A 21,073-nucleotide genomic window follows, 5' to 3' on the forward strand; every position below is an offset into this window, starting at 1 on the left:
TTCCCCTCACACAATCACAAAATGGGAGTGTGCATAGCTCCCAAACTAAGGTACAACACTTGTCCTACCACAACAGCAATCATAGCAATAGCACTTACATTTATATACCGCTTTATAGCCGGAGCTCTCTTTATAGCCGGATTCTCATGTGAATCTTAATAACACTCCCTTTTTGCCACCTTCCTAGAACTGGAAAAAGGGGCATGAATCAGTCACCTGGTAAGATGGAATGCATAGCTGGCAAGCTGTGTATGGACCACCTGCTGCTTCTTTGAAAGACCAAGATTAAAAAATCAAATCTGCTGGGACTTCAGTTCACATCCTCTGATTTTTCTAGTTGCTAGAAACCCTACAAAGCTCCACTGCACTAAGGTAAAAATAAATAAAATAAAACCTCATATATCCAGCATCCACCATCTTCAAACATTAATCATAATTATGCATCTCTTGCCAGACTTTTAGACAGGCAAAGATCAAATGAATCACTGAATGAGGACCTCACCTCTGATTACTGCAGCAACAATTATTCTCTTTAATCTACCCTGGTCTAGTATGTGGTCCATGGAATAACAGATCTGAAAGTATTTATGGTGAGCGGATGCGGGTGTGTTGTGCCCTTGGAATGCCCAGGCTGCCAGCTTGCAGCAGCTGCTGCTTCATTCATATTGCATGAGGAGTTAAAGGCAACATGAAACACTGAAATTAATCCTGAAAGAGTCATGAATAAAATGTAAATATAATCTCTGGAAGAAAACATTTGCAATGGAGTCTCAGTAAGCCAAGTGCTAGGGTGGAGGTGGGGAGGATTAATTAGGCATCAGTGTATAGAAATTTCACCTGGTCCCCTCAACTCCAGTTCAGTGCTGTACATCCGTCTCCAACAAAATCACTGACATGCACAGCTGGAAGCAAGGATCGTACAGTACCACACCTGGAATGGATTTGAAAGGATGCAGAATGACTTGGATGTCAAGCAGAGGGGAGCATATAACGTGTAGAGACCTAAAATGTGGAGAAATTTGATAACCCCCTACTTATGGGGGAAGAGAAGTAGAGATGTCTCAAACTAAGATGTATGATGGCATCCCAGCTGCAGCTTCCCATTGTCATTTCATTATATCATGAAATGATCCAGGGCGTGTCAAGAATGGTCAGAATTTAGGTATCACTCCACCAACAAGCCCTGCCCACACTGCTTGGCATGAAGAGAACAACACACATCTTAGCAAGGGCACCAGAAGTATCTTTAAAGTGCCAGGCAGCCAGGTTCTAATGAATATTGTACAACCACTGCTGGGGAAGTGGCCATCCCAAGCAGGCCAGCAGTGAGGTTGTGGTGAGAGGATTCCTTTTCTCCTACTGCTCCTATCCACCCACTAAGGTGACTAAGCTAAGCAGTCCCCTCTTTCCCCTCCTCTCACTTGCAGAGGGGAGAAGGAAGGCTCTTCAGCCACTTACAAATATGATGAATAGTCACATACCACTTTTCAACAAAAGTTCCCAAAGCGGTTTACAGAGAGAGAGAGAGAGAGAGAGAGAGAGAGAGAGAGAGAGAGAGAGAGAGAGAGAGAGAGAGAGAGAGAGAGAATGGCTCCTTGTCCCCAAAGGGCTAGAAAGGGAGCATAAGAAAGACACCAGCAACAGCCATTAGAGGCATGCTGTAGGCATGCTGGAAGGATGGATAGGGCCAGTTGCTCTCCACCTGCTAAATAAAGAGAATCACACCCCCCACCCCCCACCCCACACACACACCATTCTGCAAGTTGGAGACGGCGGGAATGAAGGCAGGGGGCAATGGTTAGGGGCAGTAGGGCAAACTTGCTGCTCCCAAATCTGCTTCCTGAGGTGACCACCTCAACCTACTTCATGGTAGGGCAGTCCTTGGGGACCGAGGGAAAACAACACTAATCTCTAGGAAGGTGGAGGAGAATGTACAAATCTACTGTGAGGCTTCTTCTTCTTTTTAATATCCTGTGAGGCCTACCTTGCTTCCCCGCATCTGCTAACAAGGCACGGTCGACTCAGAAATGGCTGAGGCCTGCACAGCAGCCATGTACTGGGCTACAATCGTACGTGCAGTTACCCAAGGATAAGCCCCAGGGACACTTATTTTTGAGTAATCATGCATTTGCATGGTGACGCTGAATGGGGCTGCAAGGAAGAATGCTGTAGCCCCATGCCCATGCTTTTTGGGAGAGCGCCAGCGGGGTAAAAGTGGTGAGGCAGGTAGGAGGTGCCCTCCCTGTCCTTAAAGTAACCCAACCTACCCACCCGGGAATGTATGGAACTGGTTCTGTGCACATTCCTATAAAATATTACTAGACAGAATACAATATTATATTAAAAATTACATCAGGAGAGATATCAGCTGACTGTTCTGAAAAGACACAGTCAGCTCATGAAAGTTAACAGAATAGTAGAACCCAAAGTAGTAGAACAGTAGAATCCAAACACCATTCCTGGTGTTCAGGACTCTTTGGCCTCTTCTCAGAACCTCAACTCTCTCCACACACAGCAGCTCTCTAAATTTGAATTCAACTCAGCTGAAATCAACAGCTAAACTCTGTTCTGCTCCCAGCCCTAGCAAGCAAGGTTAGGTTCTGCAGTCAGCTGCTGGATCCTAGGGAGAAGAAATTAAATAATGTCTTTATCAATCAGTTAATCATCCTTGAGTGCCACCTGATGGCGCAGCAGGGAAGTAAGCTGCCTAGCGAGCCAGAGGTTGCCAGTTCAAATCCCCACTGGTATGTTTCCCAGATTATGAGAAACACCTATATCGGGCAACAGTGATATAGGAAGATGCTGACAGGCATCATCTCATACTGCGTGGGAAATGGAAATGGCAAACTCCTCCTGTATTCTACCAAAGAAAACCACATGGCTCTGTGTTAGCCAGGAGTTGACACCGACTTGACAGCACAACTTTACCTTTAACCAGCCTTGACTACAGGTACAACTGATGTCTTTTAAAAGATATTTAAAACTAATTATCTGTTAATAGGTATTTAAAACTAAATATCCCTGTTTCCACTGGCTTTACTAATTATCCCAGCCCCCACTGGCCAATCATTGGTGGGATTCTAACCCACCCTTTCCATGGCATTGGGAGGGCATAGGAGGCCTGTGTTTGGGCTGCCTGCCCACCCCGACCTGCAACAGTCCCCCGAGGTGTCCCTCCTCTCCCCACCGCACATGGGACACCCCTTTTCTCCCCACTGCACATGTGTGGCAGTCCTGTCAGAGCACCCTGGGTTAGTAGGTTGCCCTGACCCTGCTGCTCAGCTGGCCGCCACACAAGCAGTGGGAAGGAAAAGGGCATGGAGCAGGGAGCGAAGGGGCACCCCGTACACACAGCGGGGAGAGAACAGCAGGGGCAGGACAGCCTACTACTCCAGGCTGCTCCATCATGGCTGCTGCCACCGCTGTCATATGCGCGTCGGGGAGAAAAGTGGTGCCCCACGCATGCGACGGGCAGAGAAGAGGAGCAGGGAGGCACCACCGGCCCCAGTGCAGCCAGCCCCATTAGCAACTGGGCACAGGTTCTAGGATCCTCTGTGCACAATTATAGCTCCACCCCTATGCCCTTGTCCTCCTAAGTCTGGGCCCCCTGCTTCTTAGGTTTGGCTACAAGTTATTCTCCATGTTGTGAACTTTATTAAGGAATTTGGAACATTGGGTGAATATGATGGGACATTGTTTTCTGCTGTTTCTTGTGCACATATGTAAGCATTTAAAGCAGTACATGTTTGCAAAAAATGCCCACTCTAGCTTTGCCTTTCTCACAATCCTCAAATATCTATGCACACATTCTTATTTGTTTAGAGGAAGGTGGTCTTCTAGGGTTTAACATTCTGCTCTAAAATCCCAGCAAGCAATGGAAACATGCATAATTGGAACATATTATGTTGAGCGTAACTTGATGCCATAGGAATTCTGCATTTTAAGGATTTGTTTTGTAGTGGATCTTACTGTGGAATCATCTCCCTGCAAGAACTGACACAATCCAACTCTGATTATTTATTTATTTATTTAGAAACTGGTGCAAAATCTTACTGTTTTACATGGCATTTTGAATGGGCTCCTCGACTTTCATTACTAGAGTTTGCAGATGACTAAACTAATGACAACAGGTACAGCAACCAGCCTCAGAATTGACAATGAGAAGACACTGAAGTGGTGGAAACCTTCTGCCTTTTGGGATTGACCAATAACAGCAAATGATCCAGCAGTCAAGAAATACGCTGCAGACTAACACTTGGTATGGTTGCAGTGAAGACCTTGAAAGGATATTTAGATGCCATGATCTGTCTACATCTACAAAGATTAGAATCACCCGGACAATGGTTTTCCCTGTAACACTCTATGGATGCAAAAGCTGGACTTTGAAGAAGCAAGATAGAAAAAGCAATGACGCTTTTGTACTTTGGTGTTGGAGAAGACTTTTCAGGATAACATGGACAGCCAGGAAAACAAACAAATGAATCATAGAACAAATCAAACCAGAATTTTCACTTGAGGCACAAATGACCAGGCTCAAACAATCATACTTTGTACACATTATGCAAAGACCTAGCTCCCTTGAGAAGTCTATGATGCTGGGGAAAGTTGAAGGAAAGAGAACAGGATGACCAGCAGCAATGTTGATGGACTTGATTATGACAGCAATGAATGTACCACTGAGAAACCTTAAAGGCCAAGTTGAAGACAGATCATCCTAGATAGAATCTATCTATGTGGTTGCTAAGAGTTGACACCAACTTGACAGCACTTAATCAATCAATCACTGACTGTGGTGGGGTTGGGACCCGAGAGATGGTTTAGATCTGCCTGTTCTGGATGGGGTTACACTCCCCCTGAAAATCAGGTATGTAGCTTAGGAGTACTCCTGGACCCAAAGCTCTCCCTGGTTTCTCAACTTTAGGCAGTGGCCAGGAGTGCTTTTTATCAGCTTCAGCTATGTCCACTACATCTATTTGTAGAGGTGAATGACCTTAAAACAGTGGTCAGTGCTGGTAACTTCCCGGCTTGACAACTGGTAATGCGCTCTGTGTGGGGCTTCCTTTGTTCGTTGTCTCTGGGACAACACGTAGGGACCATATAACACCAGTTTTGAAGCAACTGCACTGGCTGCCGATATGTTTCTGGATGAAATATAAAGTGCTGGTAATTACCTATAAAGCCCTTCACTGCTCATATCCAGGCTATTTAAGAGCGGGTCTACTTTGTCATGAACATTGCCACCTGTTATGATCTTCTGGAGAGGTCTGGTTATGGTTGCCACCAGCTTGTTTGGTGGTGAATCAGAATCGGGCTTTCTTTGTGGTAGACTCGGGGCTTTGGAATATTCTCCCTGCTGAAATAAGAGCATTTCCTTCTCTGTTTGTTTTCAGGAAGACCCTCAAGACTTTCCTGTTTTAGCAAGCTTTTTAACAAAAAAATAATTTTAATAATTTTAATAATTTGTTTTAATTAACTTTTTATACTTTTTATGTCTTGTGTATTTCAATCAGTATTTTTTAAATTTTGTACATTGTCTAGAGATGTACATATCAAGCGGTATAAAAATATGATTAAATAAATAAATAAATCATCCAGTTCCAGGAATTTGATTGCAGATAGTCCATCCAACTAGACTGAAGAACCTGGTGGCTGTCTCTCCCCTGGCTAAGAGATACCCCAACCATCAGGATACTGGAAATCACCCCAGGGGCCATCCTCTGGGGCAAAGCAGTGTGCTTCCCACTGATAGGGCTACTTGCCTGATGAGAAGTGGCACCTTGTTTGCCCAACCTGTCACAGGAAAGGGCTGAAGTGGCCCAAAAAATTGCAGTACAGGTCTGATGTGGCCCAAAGGACTCCAGCTGGACATCTCTGCTTTAATAGATATCACTTGTGAGCCCACAATTTTTTTTTATAAACGAAAAGGATTGAGAACTTGTTAGATTGATACATACAAAAAGATAATGCTCTCAGGTTTCTGATAAAGCCAACCTATTTTACACTGAAAAGTGTATTCCATCATTCACAGCTTGATAGAGGCCTTGTTAGCCATTCACAAGCTCACTAGCCATTAACTAACAGCAACTTCCCACCCACCTGGCTGAGTTGAAAAAGGCAAAGAATTGCTTCCCCCCTCCTATGAAAATTACAAGAGAAATATAAGTAAGCAGAATGCAATTACATGAAGTGGAATCATACATTATACTCATCACTCCATTCTTTATACAAATTTGAAGCATGGCTTACAACTGGGTTACTTAGAATGAATTTCTGTAGGTGATTAATGTGGCACCTGCACTGTAAAAAATTATTAAAAAGTAAGACTAGATTATTCTCCCCAGTCCCCATCCTCCTCTTGCTTTCTTAGACATACAGTGCTTCTCTTGATTTCTTAGACATACAGTGCTTCTGCATAAGGTTCTTTGGGGATCTGAAAGAGATGTGCTTATTTAACCATGAGCTCTCTATTCTGTTATTGCACACCCCAATGACTGTAGGCCCATCATTGACCAATACTCCTCCAAAGTAAAGAGAATTTCAGGGTTCCTCCTAAGAAGAAACATTGAAGACTAGGCAGCTTCACCCAATCTGCCACAAGTCAATAAGCTGGTAACATGTTGGTAAAATGTTAAGACACAAGAGCATGCGCCCCAGGTCAGTGGTCCCTCTATTTTTTTTTTCATCTCTGTGAGAAATGAGTTTTGATGTGGTTGGCATGATCAAGGCAGTGTGTGCACATGTACATTCAGAGTGGGGCCTTCCTGATTCAACCTGAGTGGGATCTAAAATTAACTGATCAAAAAACCTGTGAGCGCACACACATCTTAGAAGGAACACTGCTCCTGGTCGGTGGGATGTCTGAAGCCACCCAAGTCTGGTTCTCACTTCACTTCTGAGATTCTACCAACTTCTGACACCTTCTGTTGGGTTTGAAGTTGGCTTGACAAAGTTGGTAGAATCTCGGAAATGCAGCATGAAAACCGCATTCAGGGGCATAGCTATAATGCAGGGTGGGGGACAAATGTCTCTGGGCCCATGAGGAAGGAGAGACCTCTGGCATCAGCCTGCTCTTCACTCTCCCCTCCTGCCTCACTGACAGTAGCAAGCTGCTGACTCCTGACTGGAGTGTGTGATATTATGGCATTTGCATATGAGCGAGAGGAAAGGGCATGCCAAGAATGTTTTGTTTTTTACCAGATCTATATTGTTCTTCTGCAGCAAAGACATAGGCGGAGGGGGGAGAAGACGGCAGGAGGCATGGGAGCCCCATCGTCACTTCTTATCCCAAGGCCCACTTCAAACTTGCTATACCCCTGACTGGTCTTAGATAGTTTCAGATGTCATACCCACTGATTGTGTGTATTCTCACATCCAGACATTTTACCGACATGACCTGTCATCTGAAGCCACCCAATTTCTCTACATCCCCAGCAATACAGTGTCTGTTTCATTCAAGATCTGATGCTGGTGCTGGGTTCTCCTGTTATACCTTAGAGGATTTTCAGTTTGGCAGTATTCCTTATTGCTTTACGGAGTAAAATGCTGAACCAAGAGTGAGCAGAGTTCCCATCCAATGTGTCTGCACTAGTTATTTCTTTCCCTGCTGGGGAAAAATCAGATCATGCTACTATGACAAAACTCAGCTGCTATTGGAGATGGTACATTTAATTGACTCACAAATACATGGATTATTGGAGGGACCAAATTAGAGAGCATCATTAAGCACATTCAGGACATTATTTAGAAGTGAAAGCTCGTTATACAGCAAGAGAGTCAGACTCCTTACCCTGCCAAATAGTGTGGTTACCCCCAAGACACAAGAAATTTCAATTTGCATGCATTCGAGTGTCTCTCTCTCTGTGTGTACACACATAGAATCAGTTATTGTGCGTGTACTTTCAGTAATTATCCAGGCTTTTCAATTTAGTGATGATGAATAAATTTGTCACAAGGAATGTCTCTCACATCAGAATGATCAGGTAATAGCCCTATATAATCCCTCACTGATTACCAGGGTCCCAAGTATATCTGCATCTCTAGACGAGCACAAATGAGCTATAATTCTCACTCCCACATTTATGTGCCTGTGAGGATGATGACCCCAGCTCCTCCAAGGTTCAAACTTTTCCTCTTAAATTGCCATCATACCTGCATCATTTTCTGTTGATCAAGTATTGCAGCATTCTAAATCCCAAAACTTCAAGGATTAATTAGAAACTAGCTGGGCTGGGTGCAAAGCATCCGTGCCTCCGCCAGCCCACTCCCCCCCCACTTCTCCCCCTCTGCCTGTGCAGTTTCAGGCTAGTGGGCCGGCCAGAAAGCTGGCCCGCCACCTCCTCCCACCCAACAATTCCCGGTGGCTGGGCCAGCTCACTGCCACTGCCTACTCCCAGCAGCCGGCCTGGCCCACTGTTGCTCCTAGCGGCCCGGCTATCCCAACGCCCCCTGCTCCTGCTAGCCATCTGGCCACTGGCAGGAGCAGCCCACTTCTTGGTCTGCCCGCGGTTTCTGGCTCATGGGCCGGCCGGAAAGCTGGACCGCTACCACCTCCTCCCCCCGCCCGCTCCTGGCAGCTGGCCCCCACCCTAACCCTATTCGGCAGCTGCTCGCGAACTCTCACGAGAGCTGCCAAGCATGGGATTAGCAACGGGTATGTCTAGGAGAAATAGATAGATAGATATTAGGAATCTCTCCAGTCCACAGAGTCAAGATTAATTCATATAACTTCAGTACTCCATAAATCACACATGAAGGAGAATGCTATTTACTTTATTGTTATTTATTGATTTGATTTCTATACCACCCTTCCAAAAAATGGCTCAGGGAGGTTTACACAAGAGAAATAATAAATAAATAAGATGGCTCCCTTTCCCCAAAGGGCTCACAATCTAAAAAACACACAAGATAGACACCAGCAACAGTCACTGGATGTACTGTGCTGGGGGTGGATATGGCCAGTTACTCTCCCTCTGTTAAATAAAGAGAATCACCACGTTAAAAGGTGCCTCTTTGCCAAGTTAGCAGGGATATTTAGGAGAAAGTAAGAGTGGTGCCCAACTTCAGGGCAACACAGATAATATTTTTAGGTTACAGAACCATTTCTAGCTAAGGATTAATGCAAGGCAATATGGAGTTCATTTTTTGATTTGGCATTTATATCCCGCTCTTCCTCCAAGAAGCCCAGAGTGGTGTACTACATACTTGAGTTTCTCCTCACAACAACCCTGTGAAGTAGGTTAGGCTGAGAGAGAAGTGACTGGCCCACAGTCACCCAGCTAGTTTCATGGCTGAATGGGGATTTGCACTCGGGTCTCCCCGGTCCTAGTCCAGTACTCTAACCACTACACCACACTGGTGGTTTCTTTTATATGTGAGAAAATACAAGTAAGTAGAAAAAAATGCTATTTTCCTACTAGCATTTGCTCACATTCAGTGCTACTGAATGGCCCAGATGCAATGACCCATCATGCCTTGGGCCAGGTATAATTTGGGCAAGGTTGACATTGCATTTTGCTCCAAAACTGTGACTCTCATCTCAACAAAAGAACTCCTCCAGAAGATAAAGCAAAGCATAACTGAAGAACTCATAAAGTCATTGAAATGGAAAATTAGAAAGCCGTATAAATAGGCTCTTCAGAAGAAAATAGGTGTTCCCCGCTACAGTAAGCATGAATAAACAATACAAGCTCATGTCAATACAGAAAATGCACTTGCTAGAAAGGTTCTTGTTAACTTCTCCTTGCAAAGAGTTCACTGGGCAGAAGTTGCAGGTAGGCAATGAATTAACCTCACTAGATTCCACTGACATTATCACAGATTTAAAGGTAGTGGTCAATCTGGTGGGGGGCTTTTGTTTTTGTTTTTTTTAAAGAGATGCTGGGAGTATCCTCTTTAGCGATGACTATACGGAGCCAGCAAAATCCATGAATTTTAGATGGAAGAGCAGAATAGAACACATTTCCCACAACAATCTTTCAAAGGCTCAGTGAACAAATGGATCATTATAGATTGCTTCCCATTATCACTGTCATAACCATAAGTCTGACTGCAGCTATTTTGTGCTAGCTTATTTGTGTAATTCTCTTCCCCAGAATAATAAACTGAAACACTTGTTGTGGCTATAGCTAGCTAGTGTAGCATGGTGAAGAACAGGAGATAAGCTGCAAGCAGGGGAGCTCCAGGTTCATAAACTTGGTAAGTGGTCATGTGAGAATCAAGATCTCTCTGCCTCAGCCCCTCACCTGCAATATGAGGATGGCAGTGCTACCTGCCTTGTATTATTCATTTAATGTATGTGAAGCACTTTGAATGCCCCAAGAATGCTATATATTTTTTATTATTATTTCTTGTTTACACAGTCAGACAAGTGTTATTGACTGGTTTGTTTTATCCAGACATCGAGTCCTTCCCAAGGACCTGGGATGGCTGAATTTTATCATCAATACTGTTGGTTATTATAGACATCGTCGCAAAATATAGGCTGTTCCCAGTAAAGCTGCTTTTTGTAATTGGCTGATGGTGATCTCTGTGGCCCCTATGGTGTTGAGGTGCTCCTCAAGGTCTTTTGGGACTGCACCCAGGGCGCCAATTACCACTGGGATTATTTTGGTCTTTTTCTGCCACAGCCTTTCAATTTCAATTTGTAGATCTTTATTATTTATTATATTATTATTATTATTATTATTATTTTATTTTATTTTATTTTATTTAAGTTATATACCACCTGACTCCAAAGGTTCTAGGCAGTTCACACAAATAAATCAAACAGAAACAAAATAGCCATTAAAGCAACAATTTAGAACAATATAACACATTCAACAATTACTAAAAACCAGGCTTAAAAAGGCATCTTAAGGGCTCTTTTAAAGGTTGGTGGAACTGTTAACCCATGAATTTCTATAGAGAGTGCATTCCACAGCCCAGGAGAGACTTCAGAGAAGGACCACTCCCGAGTCGATGCCAGATGAGCTAATGGACCAGTAGATATTATTGTATGGAGGTACCTCATATGTTGGCCTAGGTAACCCAGAAGCAATCCAATTTCTCAGGCAGAGGTCTCACCAGACCTAATGGGTGGCATCACACAATCCTGGGGACCTCCAATTTCCAGGAAGCAGATCCTCCCAAATGGCACTATTTCCGAACCCACCAGAGTCAGGTTTCTGTGCTCGACTGCTGACATTTGCCCAACATTATCTGCCCAACTTTTAAATTTGTACGTTTTAATCTGTTTTTAATTTTTAGATTGTCTAAATTGTTTTAAGATTTTTGTGTATGTTTTAACTTGTTTTATGTTGTTGTTAACTGCCCAGAGATGAAAGTTTGAGGTGGTGTACAAATCTGACAAATAAATTAATAAATAGATAGATAGAATGTAGGTTACAAATGATGGGTGAACGTCAGACAAATGTTGGCACCTTGGAAACTGGCCTTTGGTGGGTTCTGAAAACATAAGTGCTAGGAATATATGCTCTTGGGAACTAGACTTGTGATGGATTTTATTATGCCATCCATGAGATCTGGTGAAGACTTCAGCCTGTTTACCCCATAAATACAAATTGTGCAACTGTGAAGCTCTTAGTAATGGAGCTACATACTGGGAGCACACCTGAATCCTCCTCTCCTTCAGTTCCAAAGAACCATATTCAATTGACAAAAGCTTAGAAGCTTGGCCATTGTCTTGTAATACAGAACTGTTGCTTATCTCCAGGGCATTGATTTGTCTGCTTTTCCATGCATGGGCCATCCTTCAGTTGCCTACTCTGTTCTGTAGCTTGACAAGCTTTGAGAAACTGTAAGCTCTTTAAGGAAAGGATCATGTCTTATCCCACATTTTCTAAATGTAAATTTAGAGCATTATGTAAATATTTAATACTAATCCCAACATTATCCCCACCCACCACTTTTGGTATTCAGGCCAAATTTTCCTTTGATCGGTGTCATAACTTCCATTAAGCCTCCTAGGATCATACTCAGAAATTGATTTCCATTTGGTATTCACACCAAAAAGATATTCCGAAGAAGAAGAAACTTCTTAATTAATATATCCAGCATTGGTTAGAAAAGATTTTCCAACAATGAAAAAGGCTTCCTGTTTAATGCTTTGCAGGTTTACTCAGAAATAAGCCCCATTAAATTCAATGGGACTTACAGGTAATTGCACGTGGGAATGCAGGCCTCAGAACTTAAGCTTAAGCCTTTATGTTATGGATTCTCTATGCATGCTCATACTTCCTAAAATCCTTCCTTTCTTCCATACTGGAGGGTGCTGGTGCACAGAAGTTACCAGGCAGTTTGCCCTCCAGGCACAGGCCAGACTCAGACCTGCTTAGCCTCTCATGCCTTCTGACCAGACCCTCAAATCTCAGTGAGGAGATGGGATATCAGAAGAGGCTACTAGTTCACTTTTCAATTACATTGTTGCTCTTTCCTTTGAAGATGAACATCCCTGTACCCCAGAGATACTGGTCTCTATCGATCCCTGGATATAGGCACATGTTCACTTTACAATTTGCATGTGTTTACCTCATCTAAATGCTATACACATCTTCCATTCTATGTATGGAATCCACATGGTTGAACTTCTGAAGAGAGCTTTTCATCCAACCACAATAAAACACAAGAGCTATGAGAATGGAAATAAAGAACAACTTCTGTGGCATCTTCAAAACAACCCAAACTTTTCAGATTCAGTACTGAACACATCTATTGAATGTTTCAGAAGGAGAAGCAGCACTTTCCTTATGTGTTAAGAGTAAATTCAGCTCCACATGAGGACAGCCAAGAAGGCTATTTGTGAGTACAAGTTAATTGGAAAGCCTATACTCCAATTAGCACAGGCATATATGCCCACAATAAAGGGGTATATGCCCAGAATTAACTATCCTGATGGATAAGCCTATATAAACCCTCAAAACGTCCTGTAGCTACCAACAGTTACTATAACCAGTAATAATAACCTTGATGACCATGCAACATTACTGACAAAAGTATGCCATGTTTTCTATGCATCTCCTTCTGTTAAGATACTGAAATCCAGCTTCACTTTCAATTCTGCAAACGTTTCTCGTTCAGGAAGTTCAACGCTAGCAATGTTTTGAGCTTTCATTGGAGACAAGTAATTGTATTTCTCTTCTTGTAGTCCTCATATGCTATTGTAACCAAGGCTAAGAATGTGTAACTGAAATAACCATGTACTGTATTTTTAATAGAAAGAATACTATAGATCAAGGGTAGAGTCTGTGTTGAAGGTTTGAGATGTAATTGCTGTCATCTATAGATAGCACTGAGAAAGATCCCTGTTTGAAACTCTGGAGAGATGCTGCCAGTCAGTGAAAGAAATCTAGCAAGCTGGAACAATGAACAGATCCAGTTTAAGCCAGCTTCATATATTATCTCAGCTTTATATATTCCCTGTTTGTTTATCTCTCTTTCTTTCTCTCTTTCCATTTTCTTCCTTGTGTCTGTTTTATAGAGTGAAAGCTGCTAGGGACAGGGTTTCTGTTCTCTTGTTCTTTGTAAAGTGCCATTCATAGGGATGACAAAATAATCATGGCACAGGCTGACATTCAGGTGAGAGTGCAGGTTAACAAAGTACAACAAAGAGTATATGCTACAAGAAAAGGGTGATTTTTGTTGATATTAGTAGCTGGGTGTAATTGCTGTAAATTTGTTTCTGAAGGTCAGAAAGCCCTCAGGGACATATTTTTGGGAGTCACCGTCAGCTACCGAGGGAACGGAATATCGAAGTAAATCACCTATCCCCATGCTGTACATTTGCTGCACATACACTTTATTAATCTGGATGTTGGATGATCATGATGATGATAATATACAGAAAATTATTTGCTAATATTTGTTGTTTATTTACAAAAGCCATTATTGATCTAACAGCGGGCAGCATATCCTCAGTAACCAATATTTTGCTAATATTTGTTGTTTATTTACAAAAGCCATTATTGATCTAACAACTGGCAGCATATCCTCAGTAACCAGCCTTCTGGGCAGTGTAACCTTGGTGTTGCCTGGGCAGTGTAAATTGGCCACTTGAGGGAAGACAAAGGCGGGGTAGGTGGGGGAGGCAGCAAAAGCTCCTTCTTCTATCCAAATGCAAACCAAGGTAGAACCAGCTTAGCAAAGGGGACAATTCATGCTTCCCACCACAAGAAAAAATCTGGGGCTTTCTTTTACATGCACAGCAGCCCCATCAGCTTGCTAATGCAGATGTTGTACTGCTCAAATCATCTGCCATAACAGAAAGGAACACACTCAGGTTTTATATATCAATAGTGCATGGCAAGTCAGGAAACTGTTAATAGACTATATATGTCTGCTGAGAAGCAGAGAACTATGAGAAGCTTCTGTTCAGTGAGTGAACAATCCAGGGATTGGTCTCTAGGAAGCCAGAAGCCTTGTCATCACCTTGTGATTTCCTTCGGAGAGAAGAAAAAGCTGGAGGAATAGAAAGTATTTCTTCAGATGATAATGAGAAGTACAGATTGTAAGACAGAGCACGAGGTCAAGCTTTAGGCTGTAATGAAAAGAGGCAATTTTCTCTTCTCATTATATCCCTTTCATGGGGAGAGAAAAAAAGGGCTCTCTTTTTCATTCCTGGGTGGAACATTTTATTCTTTCTTCTCTTGGATGACTTTTGTCCCCCATCCACCCCCGCGCTCTCACAAAAACAGAAGCAAGTTTAATTCCCGAAAGGATTTCAGGATCATCATTCTGCCCTCCAGCATCTTGACATTTGCACGATTGATCTGCTTTGGACTATGTAGACATTTCATCTCAAGAGGCAAAAGGATGCCATAACCCCTCTTGCCTGCTGCCTTATTCTACATGGAAAGCAGTCTTGAGAGGCTCTTTTACGAATATAGATTTGATGACAAATACAATATTTAGATACCGCTTTTCAACAAAAGTTCCCAAATCAGTTTACATAGATATACATTTTTTTAAAAATGGCTTCCTGCCCGCAAAGGGCTCACAGTCTAACAAAACACACAAAATAGACACCAGTAACTGCCACTGGAAGGATGCTGTACTGCGGACGGGAAGGGCCATCCTATAATCACCACTTTAAAAAGGTAGCTTTTTGCTCAGTTAACAGAGGACATTATTTTCCTTCTGTGGTATCTCCTACTGTCTTCAGTATAGGGATGTCATGAATATCTCCTGTATGTTTTTTTTTTTAATCCGATGAGAAAACCCAGTATTGGCTGTTGTGGATAAGTATTCTCAATAGGTAGCAGATTTGAGAATACAGTAGTATCATTAGAGTTGCCCCTCCCTTCCCAAAGGAGCAGTAGTTGCATGTACAACCTGTTACCTGTTATGCAAGTACGCCAAATGTGAATGCAAATTTGCAATGATTCTGGTCTGCCTAGGGAGTTGTCTGTGCTTTTTAAACTGAGTGAGATGATGCGGAATTCAGTCAATTGCAGACAATGGGCATGCACCACGTATTTGGGTCTGTACTGTGAAAACACTTATGTGTTCTTGCAGATAAGTGTTCAGAACATGCAGTGCAAGTGTACTGGAAGGCAGCAATGTAAGTATAAGTTTTCCATGTCCTTTCATCAGTAGTATTAAAGACCTGAAGCACTCTGGAGTGAACTTAGATCAATTGATGTCTATTAACCCCAGGAGAATTTAGGCATCTCTTAAATCCTGGTGAAACTCTGATTAGAGCTGTATCCCAAGTTTGCCCTTCACTCCTATGTTGGGAGAAGCACAACATAAACAATGAAGTAAATGGGAGAAGCCCCATTCAACCTACATCATGGAGTCCTCACCAAGCCATGAGATCAGGAATTAAAATTTTAACTGGCAACTAGAAGCAAGGGTGAAAGTTAGGGATACCAATGGTAAAATATATGCACTTGTGAAGAAATTTTGCTCTTAACTGCACATCTATGATCTTGAGCTGTCCATAACAGCAGAACAAAAGAATTGCTGAGAGCTTTGTAGAGTACACAGAGCTTCCTACTGATATTGAATCCTCCCAGCTGGTTCCAAAGTATCCAGGCCATTCAAAGGAGCTATAAGAACATGGCATGAGACTAGAGTTCTTCTACAGGCTCTCATTGGCTTGGGCTTTGATGGTTTGGCCTGATATGTGTGCAGGAGAGGAGGGAGCACAGACTGATGTCTCCATACATTTGGATGTGCACTGAATGCACACTCTGTCAGAACTCTGAGGCACTCTGAGACTTTTATCTTTCCATTTTAAAGTACTGAGCCCTACCCACAGTGGTTTGTTTTCAAACTGGATAAAATAGCAATGTTTAAAATACAAAAAATGGTCCCACACAGTACAATCACCATGAGCACCAAATACTACTCAGTGATCTCATTATACTATAGTCACTTTATCTAAATCCATGGCATTTACACCCAACTATATAGTTAAGACTGACAAGAGTCAGGCCAGTGTGTGTGTATCTGTGTGCATGTGTATGCTTTTTTCAAATGAAATGAAAGAATCCCCTCTCTTCCAAGAGCAGCACATTGGAAGCTGATTCTTGATATGAGAAACCCTCAGGGGAATTTATTCTGAATCTTATGCATTATCCAAGCAAGACGGGAAACAGCTGCATAATAATATAGCCGCATTCTAATGCCATCTGGTTTGACTGAATCCCCGTAACAAACCAAGGCTGCTGGCGGGCCGTACATTTCTGCAGCTTCAGCCTCTTCAAGGTTCCTTCTGCAGGTTGAAGGAATAAATCCCCGTCATGTTCATCCATAGTATAGTATTAGGCCACCAGCCATCTGCTGTTTATTTGCAAGGTTATCTTATCTCTGCTGAGTCTCTTCATCCTGGCACACAGTAGAATGCAGCCACATTCATTTTCTCTCCTTCCCCATAATGGGACATTAAAGTTGTCTTGTTAAGTCAGATCAGGAGGGAAAACGATGACTCTCAAAGGCAGGTTTTAAACGTAGATTCAAACAGACATGTTATTCCACTTGAAGGAAAACAACATCTGATTATTTAAAACAAAACATATTCAAGGACACACAATAGTGAAAGGAGGATCACCATGACTTTTCATGAAGCTAAATGTCTTTCTGATTTCTTTCTCCTTCTATACACTGAAACATGCATGCAGGCCAAGGGGTATCCAAAGGTTGCTAGAGGTGGTGCTTTGCCTTACTCTCTGTTTATGGAAGGCACAGGACTGATTTCATTGACCGCATCCCTGAGGGGGCAGAGCTTGAGTAACTGTTTCAGCCCTCTGTGAAGTGAGTCTCTGCCCAATCAGGCTTCTTCTCCCACCCAGACACAGAACAGGCTTTGCTGGTTGTCGTTTTGGAGGGCCAAGCAGGAACGTTTGGGCTTTCCAAGTTGGGAACAGATTGGAGATCCAGGCTCCATCCCCTTGAAAGGATGAAGAACTTATGAGCGTGAAGCCCCACAACGTGCCATGACTGCTCTTAAGATTGGCAGAGAGGAGGAGGAATCAGCACTTCTCCGATCTGCCACTGAGCCAGAGTATGATTGCCTGGAAGGCTTGGGATGGGGGGCAAGGAGGACAAGGTTGTCTGACCTCCAACCTAAGTTAGGCCCTTAATGTGGAGGTAGAGTATGTTGCTGACATAATAAAGTTGTGGCTCGTTCATACAATACAGTTGTGTGGTGTTTTAATTGCATTGTGACTTCCAGTGTGGGGGTCACTGCACATTTACAGTCAATGGACAACATCCAGACTAAGTTAGTCTTGCCTTAATCTGAAAGAAATTAATGGGACTTTTGCTAGTCATCACTAACTTGTCACACTGATTTCAATGAAGCTTAGCCATGACTAACAGTCTAGATCCTGCCCAATGACTTTAGCACTGAAACAAAAGTTTATCTTAGAACGATGTTGATTGGAAGTGGGGGATCTAATGAACAACATGTTGGCTTTAAGGGGACAAAACATTGACTTGAATGCTGACACCTCGCTTTTGCTGCCTCACTCCGATAGCTTCATGGCAACATCAGAAGTGGCAACAAAGGTTACTGAAGGCTGTACAGAAACATGAAGCACCAGCATGTTATGCTTAATATCGGAGTAAGTGCCTTGGCTGGCATCTAGACTAGGAGATGAGAGCTGGTCTTGTGGTAGCAAGCATGACTTGTCCCCTTAGCTAAGCAGAGACTGCCCTGGTCTGCATGTGAATGGGAGACTTGATGTGTGAGCACTATAAGATATTCCCCTCAGGGCATGGAGTCGCTCTGGAAAGAGCCTCTAGGTTCCAAATTCCTTCCCTGGAATCTCCAAGCTAGGGCTGAGAGAGATTCTTGCCTTCAACCTTGGAAAAGTCGCTCCCAGTCTGTGAAGACAATACTGAGCTAGATAGACCAATGGTCTGACTCAGTATATGGCAGCTTCCTATGTTCCTAAGGCTATGCTGGTGCAACAGTGCTTTTTTGTCATGTGAGGGGCAAAATTTCCCACAATGCCCCCTTGCATGAGAGGGGGTGATTTCAGTTATTTCCCCTTCCCTTTGCAGCCTTCTGTGCCTCCTGATAATATGTCCTAAGGGTTGTGGAACCTCAGGGATATATCTTTGGGAGACACAAACAGCTGCAGAGGGAAAGGGACAGATCACTAAAAATTGCCCTGTCTTATGAGATGGGAGACACTCATGCACCAGCATGTTGCATCCAGATGTTACTCTAAATGTCAGCTCCTAGTTTTTGTTGGTTTGTTTCCTTATATAGAGAAATCTCAATTTTCTGGGCCCCAATATTCTGCATTTTGGATTTTCTAGACATAATTCCTGGAACTTCATTCTTCATTCAAGCTTCAAGCTTCTTCATTCTTCTCTCAGCTGTTGTCCTGGGCATATGCTGTGCAACCTTGTGCAGGTAAATCTATGTCCTAAGGAGTGTCTTGTGTGGTAGTGTACAAACCTTGTCCATTGCCCTCTATGTCCCCAAAGCTGCGTGTCTTATGTTGTGAAAACTTATTTAAGGGACTTTTGAAACCATGTCCTTTTTGTTTCAGCCTAATCGGGACTGACCTTCCCCTGCAATTCGTCTGGAAAACTGATGTTTCTCTGTACATCCAAATAGAAATTGAATTCAGGTCAGACAAGACAGCAGGAACTTCAAGGTCCAGTGTCAAGTCTAAATATAAGCCATTCACATCTTCCAAAGATGTCAGATATTTCTGCAGCTCCTCTAACCACATTTGTGAGTAGACTGCTGTTTTACGCCTATATGAATAAAGCTGCCTTGTGCTCAGTCAGATCATTGGTCCATCCAACCCACTACTGATAGCAACTTTCCAAGGCTGCAGCAGGAATTTCCCCCAGTCCTGCTACCTGTGATGCTTTTAGCTGGAGATGCCAGGGCTTGAATCTGGGTAACTGATGCAACTCATGCGCACTGTCACTGGTGCATGGCCCTCCCAAAAAATCTCCATGGTACAGATTCCCTCCCCCACTGCCTAATCAATCCAAAAAGGCTTGTCCAAATAGCTTTAGTTCTGACTCCTGCCACCCACCCATTCCCTCAGCCTTTCCCCCTCAAAAATAAAGTATTAAAGTGTCTGTTCAGTAAGCACATGGAGATAGAAATAGCTGCATTCTTTCCCTGTGGCCCTGCTAACCCTCCCAATGGCACAGCTTTATTTTTCAAAGATAGCAACCGCATCATCCCATCCTTGCTTGGCTTCTGCCGCTCCATGCTACCTACTTGGGTAAGAAGGGTTGTCTGTTTTCATTTTCTCTCAGCAGGGGATCAAAACAGCTTGCAGCAGCTCTGACACCTTGCCAAGAGTGAGTGGGTAGCGCTCAGCTCGCGCTGCAGCTTAGAATTTGCAATGCATCTTGGGATGCAAATGTCATTATGCTCTGATCCCCCAATTTTGTTTCCTCTTCCTCGCACACATATCTTACCACACATATCCCCACCCTAAATATAGCTGATCTGGGTGACAGAGACAATCAATCACCTAACAGGACTTTGAATCTGCAGAATAGGAGGCTGGCAATGAAAAGCCCCTCTTCTTCTCTTCATCCTGCAACCGTGAAGCAAGGAAACAATAACCAGAACAAGACTTTTATGCATCACGAGAAAGAGCTTCCAAAGGATACTTTTAAAGCACGTAGGCTGCACTGCACTGTTGGTCAAGGTTATTTTTAACTGTAGCTTGAAATAAGCGGCCAAGGATTTCCCCTTATTTGTTCTGCTATTTTATCCAGGAAAGGTTAATAAGAAATCCATAAAAGTAACTGTCTGGGGAATTTTGGGAACTCCAGAAGCAATAAATCAAACAGCTCTCGTAGCCATGTATTATTGTTCCAGGTTCTCTAAACTAAAAAACAGCAAAAATGCCCCGGTTTGTATTTATAAGCAAAGAGTGCAAAAAATAATAATGAAAGCATGAAACAGTCTCTGAAGTGCTTCACAATTTGGTGTACTAGGCAGTGCACCGTGGTGAGCTTTTCTCACCATGGTGTGAAAGGAAATTCACACTTCAGCAAGAGGAATAACTGCAAGAGGATTAACTGCACAGTAGTTCTGCATCTACAACACTTTGCTAAACAATCAGACTTTTCCTATAAAAAGCCGTGAATGTCAGACAAGACACTCTTTACTAGTAGAATGGAGGGGCAAGGGGTTGGAAATAATATTGATAGAAATGTGACCTGTGACATGAGTGCATAGGGATCTAACTTGTTGATTAAAATATTTTATGCTGCTTTTTCATTTAAACATCCAAAGCAGTATACAATACAAATTTCTCATCAGATAATTTTTTTAAAAAAGTGCATGTGTGTGCGCGCACACACACACACCACCACCACAACAACAACAAAAAGTCTAAAGAAGAATAGATTCAAGAAAAGAGATCAAAGCAGCAGCAACCAATTACCCACTAAAATTATTTTAAAACAAATTTCTTATTTATTTGTTATTTCTCTGTGTAAACCACCCTGAGCCATTTTTGGAAGGGCAGTATAGAAATAAAATAGATAGATAGATAGATAGATAGATAGATAGATAGATAGATAGATAGAAGAAAGCCTTGGAGAACAAACAGGTATATGCATTTCTACATGTATATGAGCA

The 21,073-nt window shown here is 42.8% G+C and overlaps 1 protein-coding gene and 1 long non-coding RNA gene across 8 annotated transcripts in view; one reads left to right on the plus strand and one right to left on the minus strand.

Annotated features, from left to right (window-relative positions):
• LRFN2 (leucine rich repeat and fibronectin type III domain containing 2) overlaps nt 1–21,073 on the minus strand; it is a 397,502-nt gene that overhangs the window by 244,416 nt on the left and 132,013 nt on the right. The window lies entirely within an intron of this gene.
• Nucleotides 10,144–19,120, plus strand: LOC128349367 (uncharacterized). Its single transcript, XR_008318779.1, has 4 exons — nt 10,144–10,194; nt 13,475–13,572; nt 18,766–18,862; nt 19,002–19,120. It is a non-coding gene; the product is annotated as an uncharacterized LOC128349367 (long non-coding RNA).

The sequence above is a fragment of the Hemicordylus capensis genome, chromosome 1 (genome assembly GCF_027244095.1).
Source record: "Hemicordylus capensis ecotype Gifberg chromosome 1, rHemCap1.1.pri, whole genome shotgun sequence".
Lineage (NCBI taxonomy): Eukaryota > Metazoa > Chordata > Lepidosauria > Squamata > Cordylidae > Hemicordylus > Hemicordylus capensis.